At 41.1% G+C, this 12,764-nt stretch overlaps 1 long non-coding RNA gene across 1 annotated transcript; it reads right to left on the minus strand.

Annotated features, from left to right (window-relative positions):
- Positions 1–11,030: 11,030 nt before the first annotated feature.
- Positions 11,031–12,181, minus strand: LOC139191563 (uncharacterized). Its single transcript, XR_011575624.1, has 4 exons — positions 11,973–12,181; positions 11,792–11,889; positions 11,611–11,708; positions 11,031–11,435 (listed from the first exon to the last, which is right to left on the minus strand). It is a non-coding gene; the product is annotated as an uncharacterized lncRNA (long non-coding RNA).
- Positions 12,182–12,764: the final 583 nt, after the last annotated feature.

Here is a 12,764-nt window from a genome sequence, read left to right on the forward strand (position 1 = left end):
TTTTCTACCATCTTTTCTTTCCCACATCCATGTGTTTTCCTTGCCTTTAACCAAAAGCTTCTGTTTTTCTAATGCTACAAAGGCCAAATGAGTGGGATTGAAAACCCCATTGTCTGCCAAGTGATGATGACAAAGTAAAGCACAAAACAAGTGCTATTACTTTCTTATTTTTATTACCCACATGGAGTGGGCAGATTTGGCCATAACGTTTAGTAGACCAAAAGTCCTTAGATTTCAATGAATGAGATGTCCTTAGAAAGCTTGAAAGGCCAGCTTCAAAAGCTAAGAAGGAAGTTTATTCAATTTAGGCTTTAATTATGTACTTATCTCTTGTGCAACCTTCAGAGGTCCAAATTGCCTTGTCAGCATGGTGACCTGTCTTCATTCTTAAGCTGGGAACAATTGGCTGGGAATTTTGAGTTGAAAATTTGATATGATCATCTTTGATCTCTTGTGAATCAGCTCCAACTGGAATCATTAAAAAATTCCAACGTTTGCATACTTTTCCACCAAACTCAATCTTGCTGCTCGTAGAAACACAAAATGGCAAAACTCATAAATACTCAAAACTTCCAACTAAACTAGACAAGAAAAGAAATAGAAAAAGGGGAAAATATATAGTATAAATATTGGTTCATCACCCACGCTACAAAAAAGGGCCTTTGTGACAAATGACATGGACCTCGCAAATGATAGAAAATTTTAGTGCTAAATGTTAGCTTAAAAGTATTCTCGACTTTTGTATAAGTAACGTCGCAGATAATGTAGCAAATAGCAATATAAGTGACATTGAATAAAAATTTGTGACACCCTAATTAATTCCGGCGCCTAAATGTTTTAAGTTTCCAATTACATGCTTTGTTTTCAGATAAAAACAATCTAGCGCCTTTATTTTCATTCCTTATACTAAAAAGAAAAATGAGGTTTTATCACTAAAAAGAAAAATGAGGTTTTATCACAAACAATCCAACGCCTTCATTTTCATTCATTTTACTGAGAACATTGAACTTGTGTAGAGAACTCCACCACCCACTTGCATATGAAATAATATTAAAAAAGATCAACTCACATTTCCACCACATGTCTATTAATTCTACTTTCAATAAATTAATATTTAAAAAAAACAAGTTGACTTCTTTCCTTCACATGTCCATCTCCCAAATCTACCAACATCCTTACTCACAATAAAACCACCATTTCAAACCATGTGGGGAAACATTCCCACATGCAACTTTTGGTATATTTGCACACTAAACCCTCCAAAAGGTCATATTTTAACTTTAAACCCAAATAAATAAAATTATGTATATTTTAGGTGCAAACAGGTTATTTATCACTGCTAGTGCTAGATTATACTTACAGACTTACTGTGCTCAGACTCTATTTCAAACTTTGTCAGCATGGTTATATGTAGCATACTGTTTCATGTGCTTTTGTAGAAATTTGAATGGTATTTGAACCAAATGGTATATCGTTGATCCAAATTACTTGTTTATTGGATTCAACTAAATCATATTTACACTGGATAAGTTTATGCATGAGGAAGGGATACCAGTATTTGGTCAACTTATATGTTTTGAGTATGCAGAGGTCAGCAGATTTGTAAGTATTATCTCTCATCTTAAATATCCCCCACCATATTCTAGTTTCTGTACAACGAGCAGTATGATTAATGGCCTCATATGAGAGTATCCCCCACCATATTCTAGTTTCTGTACAACGAGCAGTATGATTAATGCCCTCATATGAGAGGATGTTGGTGCTTTTAACCTTTTCCATACATTACTGTTGGTTCCAAAAACTTCATTTTAATCTTTGAAAAATATGAGTTCTAGACTATAACCTTGTGTAAAATTAAAATTAAAATTTTATCCCTGATACATTTAATAATCTTATTTATTAATTATATTTTCATGTTTTATTTCTCTTTTTCTTCCTATTTTTAATGTATTGATTACATTTAAATTTATTTTTCATTTCATTCATCATAATATATTTTGAGGTCTACATTTACGTAAATTAATTTTTTTTTATATTATATGTTCCGATACAATTTGTATGTTTTTTATTTAGGTACATGAATTCATATGATATATTCCTGTATATTGATCGATACATATATGTCACATACCAGCCTAGGCCCCTATCACATTCCGGGCTTGACTTCGCCGTAGCACGATATTATCTGCTTTGGGCCCCGATCACGCCCTCACGGTTTTGTTTCTAGGAACTCACATGAGAACTTTCTAGTGGGTCACCCATTATGGGATTGCTTTCGCGTGAACTCACTTAACTTCGGAGTTCCGATGAAACTTGAAGTCAGTGAGCTCCCAAAATGCCTCGTGCTAGGTAGAGATGAGAATATACATATAAGGCTTAGATGATCCACTCCTCTGGGCAATGTGGGATGTTACAATCCATCCCCCTTAGGGGCCCGACGTCCTCGTCGGCACACTTCCGGCCACGGATTGGCTTTGATACCAAATTGTCACATCCCGGCCCGGCCCGGGATGTGACATATGTATAGGAGCATTAATTCCATATAATAGATTTTGGTACGTACATTTTGATACACACATTTCGGGTTTGACATTTAAGTACATCAATTCAATATAACATATTTTGGTATATGTATTTAAGTTCATTATAATACATTTCGGTACAAGCATTTAGGTACAAACAATTCAGTATAAACAAGACAATTTTATGTATTTCGGTATAGTCATTTATGTACACTTATGTATTTACATGTTTTTGTCTCACTAATTTCTTTTACTATTTTCTCATTTATGTTCATTTAAATAATTGAAAGAACATTATAATTTTAATGTGGATACGTTAAATAAAAATATAGCCGACCCCACTTAGTGAGAAAAAACTTTGTTGTTCTTGTTGGATACATTAAATAAAAATACACAATAAATAACAAAAATAGAATATAAATTTTAATAAATGTACTCTTCAAGGGATTAAATTGAATAATCTAGCAATGTACTTTCAAGGGATTAAATTGAATATGTAATCTACCACCAATTTTCTTTACATTTTAATTTTTTGTAAGGACTAATGTTCAAAATCCCTTTTAATTAATATATTAAAAATAGGAAGAAAAAGATAAATAAAACATCAAAATATAATTAATAAATGAGATAATTAAATGTATCAGGGACGAAAATTAGATTTTAATCTTACACAAGATTATAGTCTAAAACTCACCATTTTTAAAGATTAAAATGAAGTTTTCAAGATAAGGTATTGTACTAGCTAATCTACTATATATAAAAAAAATTATTCTTTGTATTTACTATACTATTGCAACTCAGTATTACGGTCTGTTAGTATTCCTTTTTATTTGGATGACGAATTCGATACCAAATTAAGCTACCATTGTGTGGCGCAGCCAAACTCTCTCTCCTTTTAGTGTAAAAATGTCGATGTACTAAAAAAAAAAAATATATATATATATATATACACACACACACTATTGAGAAGCGGTGAAGGATGGATATCTTGAGAGCATAAATGTGAAGGATGCATATCTTGAGAGCTCAGACCAAATGTTTACCTTCTTTTGTATATAATAATAGAAAAATGGATCCTCATCCATTTCCTCACCGTGAATGTGCATGATTCACGACCATAATTAATTAACTTGAAACTTTATCTAAACCAAAATTTTAAATTAAATTTGCAATTAAATGATGTGTCATCAATATGAATAAGTATGTTAATCAACACTTCAATAATATTTCAACCATAACAACTACATTATTTAATTTATAAAATTTGATCTCCTTAAATAATGTTGTTTGTACCATACTTGACCAATCCCGAAACTACCGAGCACCGGCCAACGCTATACTGTCAAGGACCCAGAAGAGTTCCCCTCCGACCAGGAGGCCAATCACTACTCGACACGTGTCAAGATTAGAAGCCAATCAGAGCGCAGCACGTGTCAACATCAAGAACCAATCATAACATGACACATGTCAATGTGACAAAGCTACAAGTTTTTCTATAAATAGGGGTCATTCCCCCACAATATTGCCTAATGCCATTTTGTGTGAAATCATTCACAAGAACTCACTAAATTGAGAGCTTGATCCTTTGTACTTGTGTAAGCCCTTCACTACTAATAAGAACTCCTCTACTCCGTGGACGTAGCCAATCTGGGTGAACCACGTACATCCTGTGTTTGCTTCTCTGTCTCTATTCATTTACGTACTTATCCTCACTAGTGACCGAAGCAACCAAGCGAAGGTCATAAAACCTGACACTTTCTGTTGTACCAAAGTCTTCGCTGATTTTGTGCATCAACATTTGGCGCCGTCTGTGGGAAACGACACTTATTCCTACTCTCTTCAGCTGTGTCAAGCTGGTTTCTATCATTCGTACACTTTCTTTTGACCAGGCATCCCTCTCCAACATGGGAAGCGAAGGAAGCCACAGCACACAGAATGACACCCCCCTTGCACATAGTGCGAAACAACGAAAGAAGGAAGGAAAACGAGTTCTTCTTCAAGCTAAAGTCGATGAGTTGGAAGCTCAGAACAACAAGATAGCAATAAGGAATGAGGTCCTCCAGGAGCAATATGAGAAGCTCTTCGAGACACTCCACGAAGCTAGGCAAGCTCAGACACGCGAGCTTGTTGCCCCCGTGGAAGTCAACCATCAACTGGGTGCCCTCCAACATGGAGGGTCACATGCATTCGACATAGATATCCCTGATAGGGAACAGATTACCCCTCGACTTGATAATCAACATGAGGCTTCTCTTAACCCAGTTGCTTCGACCCGAACCATGAGAAGTGGAGGGAGACACCTCTTTGATGAAGGGGCAGAAGGATCGAAAGCCGTCTTTCGCGATTGTCGGGATTTCCTGAAGCAACGTCGAGAGAATTCCATCCATATAAGCTCAAAGATCAATGACCCAAGGATTTCTGAGAGACTCGGTCCCCTGCCACGGCCCGAGCCGGCCACCAATTTGGGGAAGGGGCAACAAGTCCTAGAGAGACATGAGGGTACAGGGGACTCAGAGGTGTTCCGACAGACATACCCTGGAAGCCAGTACAACGAGTCCAGGGAAAAATCACATGCCCTTGATCAAACCTTCCTAATTCCAAGAGGAGATGGAGATTTACGAAAGAAAGCTCCAGTGGCACATAACTCCGCTCAGGACCCCCTTGTCCTACAACTTCTTGAGGAAGTAAACAAGTTGAAGGCTGAACGACAGGCTGAAATACCTGACTGGAACCAACCCAGGCCTGGCCCTCTTACAAGGAGGATCCTCAACACCCCCCTTCAAGCAAAGACAAAGCAAAAGCTTGGCTTGCAACTTTATACTGGAAAAGAGGACCCGATTGAGCACCTTAACCTCTTTGAGTCCACCATGGCATACCGAATGCACACCGACGAAGAGCGATGTCTTCTCTTCCCCTCCACCCTCTCTGGCGGAGCTCTAAATTGGTATTGTCGTCTTACACCTGAGACGGTAGACTCATTTGAGGAATTGAGGAAACTATTTGTTTCCCAACACATTTTCCAAACCGATCGCTTGCACTCTGCAGATGACCTGTACACTATCCGCCAGAAGCCAGATGAGTCATTACGTATGTATGCTGGCCGCTTCAGCCATGAATACTCCCGGTGTGCCGAGGCAGACGACAAGACTGCCCTCAAAGCCTTCACGGCAGGCCTACGTGATTGTTTCTTTAAATACATGATCAATGCCAATACTTGGAAGACTTACTCTGAGGTGATGGCGCAGGCTTATAACCATGCCTCCGCCGAGGCAAAGACATATCAGGAGAAACCCCCTACAACCATCCTTTATCAACAAGTGGGAGGTGGAAGCCAGACTCACCTAAATGAGAAGACCTCGACTTTCCAAACAGCAGTGGCACCTCCCCATGCCTTGCATAATGCTTCGCCGAATCAACAGACATATCAATTTCAAGGCAAGAGGAAGGATTTCCATCCTCACCACTCTCATTTCAGTAAAAAGAGTAAGGGACACTATCCCGATAACCAAGGGTATCGCCACAATAACGCTCGCCCCCAGGCAGTCAATGCAGTGGGTCAAACCCGCGTCAAGATACCCCCTACCCCAAGGTATGAGACATACACGCCCTTGAATGCCACATGCGCGGCCATTTACCCCAGCATAGCTCACCTGATACCAAAGCCAAAGCCGAGGCACCCAGATTACACGCCCCCGAATAACGCGGGCATGTTTTGTTGCTACCATGAGCATAACAGCCATGATAGCGAGAAATGTATCATCCTCCGTGATCGTATTGAAGCTTTGGCACGAGAAGGAAAAATTGATCAATTCCTCCTTCACCCTCAAAGGGATAACCGTAACCAACGCCAGGTGAATGTCATATATTCCATAAGCGGCGGCACACCCATATCTGAATCTTCCAATAGGGCCATGAAAAACAGTGAACGAATTCTGAGGCCTGGTCACCAAGTGTTTCACGTGGAAGACATCAGGGGAGGGAAGTATCAAAAGCCTAACTGGGATCCGATATGTTTCTACCCTGAGGAAGAAAGAGGCATCATCTACCCTCATAACGACCCATTGATCGTGGAGGCTCACATAGCCAACTTTGATGTTCGACGAATCCTCGTAGACACAGGGGCTTCGGTCAATATCATGTTTGCCGAAGCTATCAGGGCACTTAGTGTAGCTGAACACTTGCTCGATCGCTCGATTTCTCCTCTGATAAGCTTCTCCGGTGATATCGTGCAACCCTTAGGGAGCATACATTTACCCTTTACTATTGGTACAGGCCCTTACACGGCTACCATTACCACTAACTTCCTAGTGGTTGACTGCCCAACGGCATACAATGTCATCTTTGGGCGCACAGGCATCAATGATCTCAAGGCTATGGTATCCACGCATATGCTGTTGATGAAATTTCCAACCCCCCATGGCAACGGCTACATCAGAGGAGATCAGCTTAGTGCACGATCATGTTACAACACTTCAGTTAAGCAACAACACTTGCCCGGACCCAAGGAAACCCTGTCTGTACATGACCAAGTCACAAAGACCAGCCTAGATGAAGCGAACTTGGATCTTCCTGATAGCAACAATCAACCCGATGATCCTCGAGATGACTCTTTCACCCAGCAAGCCCAACCTGCTGAAGAGTTGGAGAAGGTACCTATCTCAAGAGATTATCCAGATCGCATGGTGAAGATTGGCACCACATTGTCACCACCCCTTCGGTTAGCATTGATATCTTTTTTGAAAGAGAACACTGAAGTCTTCGCCTGGTCATACAAGGACATGCCAGGCATCTCTCCCGATGTCATCTGTCATCGTTTGAGTATTGACCCCAAGATCAAGCCGGTGAGACAGAAGCGAAGATCTTATGACGCTGAACGATACGAGGCAATGAAAGCAGAAGTTGAAAAACTCAAAGGCATAGGCTTTGTCCGCGAAGTCAATTACCCGACATGGGTAGCAAATGTGGTCCTTGTTAAGAAAAATCCGACCAAAGAAAGTCTTTTGCTTCAAAAGGTCTTGTGGAGAATGTGTGTTGACTACACCGACCTAAACAAAGGGTGTCCGAAAGATAGCTTCCCTCTTCCTCTTATTGACAGACTTATAGACTCTACGGCCGGGTGTGAACTCCTGAGCTTCATGGATGCTTACTCAGGATACAACCAAATCCTCATGAACCTTTCGGATCAAGAACACACAGCCTTCACTACCGACAGAGGACTATACTGCTATAAAGTCATGCCTTTCGGCCTAAAGAATGCATGAGCGACTTATCAGAGACTAGTCAACTCAATGTTCGCCGAGCAGATTGGGAAGAGCATGGAAGTTTACGTTGATGATATGTTAGTCAAGAGCAAACATGCTGACCAACACATCACCAACCTATCTGAAACTTTCACTATTTTGAAGAGGTATCGAATGAGGTTAAACCCCAACAAATGTGCCTTCGGCGTAGGCTCTGGCAAATTCTTAGGTTTCATGATTAGCCAACGAGGCATTGAAGCTAATCCCGAGAAGATCAAAGCAATCCTCGACATGAAGGAACCGGTAACTTCAAAGGACATCCAGAGCCTTACTGGCAAGGTGGCAGCCTTAACCAGGTTCATTTCTAAGGCCACAGACAAATGTGCTCCCTTTTTTAAAGCACTTAAGGGAAGTAGGAAGTACATTACATGGACTGATGAATGTGCCGAGGCATTCAAAAACCTCAAGGAGTACATGAGTAAAGCCCCTCTACTCTCCAAGCCCAAGGTAGGAGACATTCTCATTATCTACCTATCGGTATCAGCTTCAGCCGTAAGTTCCGTTCTCATTCGAAAGGATGGGAATATTGAGCGACCTGTCTACTACGCTAGCAAAGCCTTACAAGATGCGGAGACACGGTACTCTAACATTGAGAAATTGGCTCTGGCATTGGTCATGTCTGCTCGAAAACTCCGCCCTTACTTCCAAGCGCACTCCATCATCGTGCTTACCAATTATCCTCTTCGACAGATACTCCAAAGTCCTGACACTTTAGGGCGAATGATCAAATGGGCAATAGCGTTGGGTGAGTTTGACATCTCCTACCAACCAAAGCCAGCTGAGAAGGGCCAAGCAGTGGCAGACTTCATTGCCGACTTCACATATCCGGTTGACATTGCTTCTACACCTGAAGCAGTGGCTTCATTACCCCCAGAAGCTCAGAAGATAGAACCAACAACCCCAGCATGGAGTCTGTATGTTGATGGCTCATCCAACCAACAGGGCTGTGGAGCGGGACTAGTCTTGACTACACCCGACAAAGTAGCAATGGAGTATGCTCTTCGTTTCAAATTCAAGGCATCAAATAATGAGGCCGAGTATGAAGCCCTTCTAGCAGGATTACGTTTGGCCAAACACCTCGGGGTTAAACAAATTGATATTTTCAGTGACTCCCAATTGGTGGTCAACCAGGTTACCAACAACTTTGATGCTAAGGACAGCTCCATGGCAGCATATCTTGCGCAAACACAACTTTTGCTCAAGCACTTCCACTACCAGATCACCCAAGTTCCTCGAGCGGCAAACAGTCATGCAGACGCCCTGGCTCGCCTCGCCTCGGCTGTGGAAGACAAGATTGGAAGAAAAATTCATGTCGAACTGTTGGCAACACTAAGCACCATGGCCGCAGAAGTATGCAACTTACAACAGGGGGATAGTTGGATCACCCCGATCTATAATTTCCTTGCTCATGGCATCCTCCCAAATGATAAAGTCCAGGCTAAGCAAATTCGATACAAGTCTACCCGCTACCTGATCATCAATGATCAACTCTATAAGCGAGGTTTTAGCCTGCCATACTTAAGGTGTCTTACGCCTGCCGAGGCGGAAATCGTCCTTCGGGAAATACATGAGGGAGTCTGTGGAGATCATGCTGGATCTCGGTCCCTAGCACACAAGACTTTTCGCCAAGGATATTACTGGCCAACACTCCACCAGGATGCCATCAAAGTATCCCGCTCATGTGACAAATGTCAACGATATGCGGCTATTCCTCATTCCCCTCCAGAGCCTCTTACTCCTATGATCAGCCCTTGGCCCTTCGCCCAGTGGGGACTTGATTTGATCGGCCCAATGCCGGCAGGGAAGGGCAAAGTCTGTTACGCAGTCGTTGCAGTGGACTACTTCACAAAGTGGGCCGAAGTAGAACCCTTGGCAACCATTACTGAGGCAAAGATAGAAGACTTCGTGTGGAAGAACATCCTTTGTAGATTCGGCATTCCCAATGCGATAGTCACTGACAATGGGCGACAGTTTGACAACAAGAAGTTCAGGTTGTTCTGCTCTAAGTTCAACATCAACTTATGCTTTGCCTCTCCAGCTCATCCCCAGTCTAATGGACAAGTTGAGGCAATCAACAAAATAATCAAGCGCACTTTGAAAACCAGCTTGGACAAAGCTAAAGGCTGTTGGCCAGAATTTGTACCCCAAGTTCTTTGGTATATCGCACTTCATATCGGACTTCAACAGGAGAAACTCCATTCTCACTTGCCTTTGGCACAGAGGCGGTTGTCCCTGTTGAGCTCGAGCAAGCAACATTCCGAGTCCAGAACTACATTCAAAGTGAAAATGACAAACAACTCACCCTCAACTTGGATTTAGTCGAGGAACACAGAAACCAAGCTCACTTGAGGAATGTCGCCTACAAGCAGCGCATCTCCAACTATTATGACTCTAGGGTCAAGCCTCGTTCTTTCAAAATAGGAGACTGGGTCTTAAAAAAAAGATTACTCTGCGACAGAGTCCCGAGTGAAGGCACACTTAGTCCAAACTGGGATGGACCGTATGAAGTCATTGGCATCAGTCGCCCTGGCTCTTACACACTTAGAAGCTCCGATGGCAAGACCCTTGGCCATCCATGGAACGCTGATCACTTGAAGTACTACTATAAATAGACTCACGATGTACAAGTGTTGAGCTATAGCCGTTCGGCATCCTATGTAATGAAGGCCATTTGGCAATGAATTCAATAAAGAGGTAATTGAGCTATATCCGTCTTCCACAGTCACTACAAAACAAGCAAATGAAGACCGTGTCAAGCGCCAAAAAAAAAAAAAAAAAAAAAAAAAACAGCTCCATCCAAAAAGCTTCACCCGAAAAGCTTCACCTCCAAAGCTTCACCACCAAAGCTTCACCTAAAAAGCTTCACCCAAAAAGCTTCACCCGAAAAGCTTCACCTCCAACGCTTCACCCACAAAGCTTCACCCACAAAGCTTCACTTAAAAAAGCTTCACCTACAAAGCTTCATCTACAAAGCTTCATCTACAAAGCTTCACCATCAAAGCTTCACCCAAAAAAAAAACTTCACCCGAAAAGCTTCACTTAAAAAAGCTTCACCATCAAAGCTTCACCTAGAAAGCTTCAACACCAAAGCTTCAACACAAAACCTTGCTCCAAATAAACAAATTTTGTTCACAAAACCCAAGATGCCCTTGAACTTGTACAAAAACACTTGGGTAAACATAAACATTTTTTGTTTTACACCCACAAGGGCCCAAAATTTTCCTTCTTATTTATTCACTTATATATGTTCCCAAACATATTATAATAGATCCAACAACAAGCCAAAGTCCCAAGTTTCATAATGGACAAAAGTACAAGCAATTCATCAATAATGAAGGTGCTACAAAACTTGGAATCTGCCCCAAAATAGAAATCCAACCCAAGAGACTTTTTCTCTCTCTCCCTCTTCCGCCTCCTTTCATCTATCAAATTTCTGCAACCTCTGCTCTTCTCCAATGGAGCTGAATTTTGGACACCCTATAGTTCTTGAGCATATGAACAACTTTCAAGAAGGAACCATTTCTGTTTGAGCGACGGAAATTAAAGTGTTGAAGCTCCAAACATGACAGTCGGATTCTTGCAGATTTCGAAGCTGCTGTGATGTTTCGAAGATCTGGAAATATTTAACCATTAGTTCATTCTGCATTTTTGATATGTTATGAAAGAGACGATGAGGAACAACTTCAATGAAGAAAGCATACCGATCTGAACAAGAGAAAATGGAGTTTCGAAGCTCACAACAAATCTGACGGGTTGACAGAAAAATAATAACCAGTCATTCATCATACCTGAGTTTCTTGAGTTATACAGCTCCGAGGGATCTCAAATTTGGATATGTTGTAGTTCACAAGCTGAGGAACAACTTCAATGAAGAAAGCATACCGATCTGAACAAGAGAAAATGGAGATTCGAAGCTCACAACAAATCTGACGGGTTGACAGAAAAATAATAACCAGTCATTCATCATACCTGAGTTTCTTGAGTTATACAGCTCCGAGGGATCTCAAATTTGGATATGTTGTAGTTCACAAGCTGAGGAACAACTTCAATGAAGAAAGCATGCTGATCTGAGCAAGAGAAAATAGAGTTTCAAAGCTCACAACAAATCTGACGGGTTGACAGACAAATGATAAACAGTCACTCATCATACCTGGATTTCTGGAGTTGTACTGCTCCGATGGCTCTCCAATTTGGATATGTTGTAGTTAAGGAATTAACGAACAACTTTCATGAAGACAACTTTGTGATTCGACCTACAGATGATGGTGTTATGTTGAAAAACAATTCCGGTTGTTAGGGGAAATGAAAAACAATTCCACCAAAGAAACATCATTATGATGTTTCATCATTATGGTGTTTTCATCATTATGATGCTTTCATCATTGTGATGCTTCCATCATTGTGATGCTTCCATTATGATGTTAATGCACCAACGGTTACACCTTCTGCAATTCCACTTATTCGGGCCTAGCAACCTTCATCAACAAAATCTATGAAGAAAAAGTCCGGGGCTACCACTTAGAAAACAAAAGAATGAAGTTTTGGTACTTACGACATGGACTATTAGCAAGACACCTCATTCGTCAACTCCCTCGACTAGAGACTTGGGGGACTCCCACCATATGCTACTACGCCTTGGTACTCAAAAGTTCGTGACTACTCAGTGACTTGGATTTTTCAAGTCTCCAACCGAGAAGTTTTCCTCACTCGGGAAATTAAGGGAACACTACCTCAAACTACATGCTTCACTCACAAAGCTTCAACAATACAGGTTTCAACAAAAGCAAAAATTCAAAGAACTTTATGAAGAAGGCTTTGGTGTATTTAACACAATATGTTGAAATGAAGCAAAGCTTATTTATTAATATTTTCGATAAGCCACAAATATGTACATATACATGAGTCAAAATAAACAAACAAGAGGGAGCCTTCACAAAGGTTG

This window comes from Malus domestica, chromosome 14, assembly GCF_042453785.1.
Source record: "Malus domestica chromosome 14, GDT2T_hap1".
Lineage (NCBI taxonomy): Eukaryota > Viridiplantae > Streptophyta > Magnoliopsida > Rosales > Rosaceae > Malus > Malus domestica.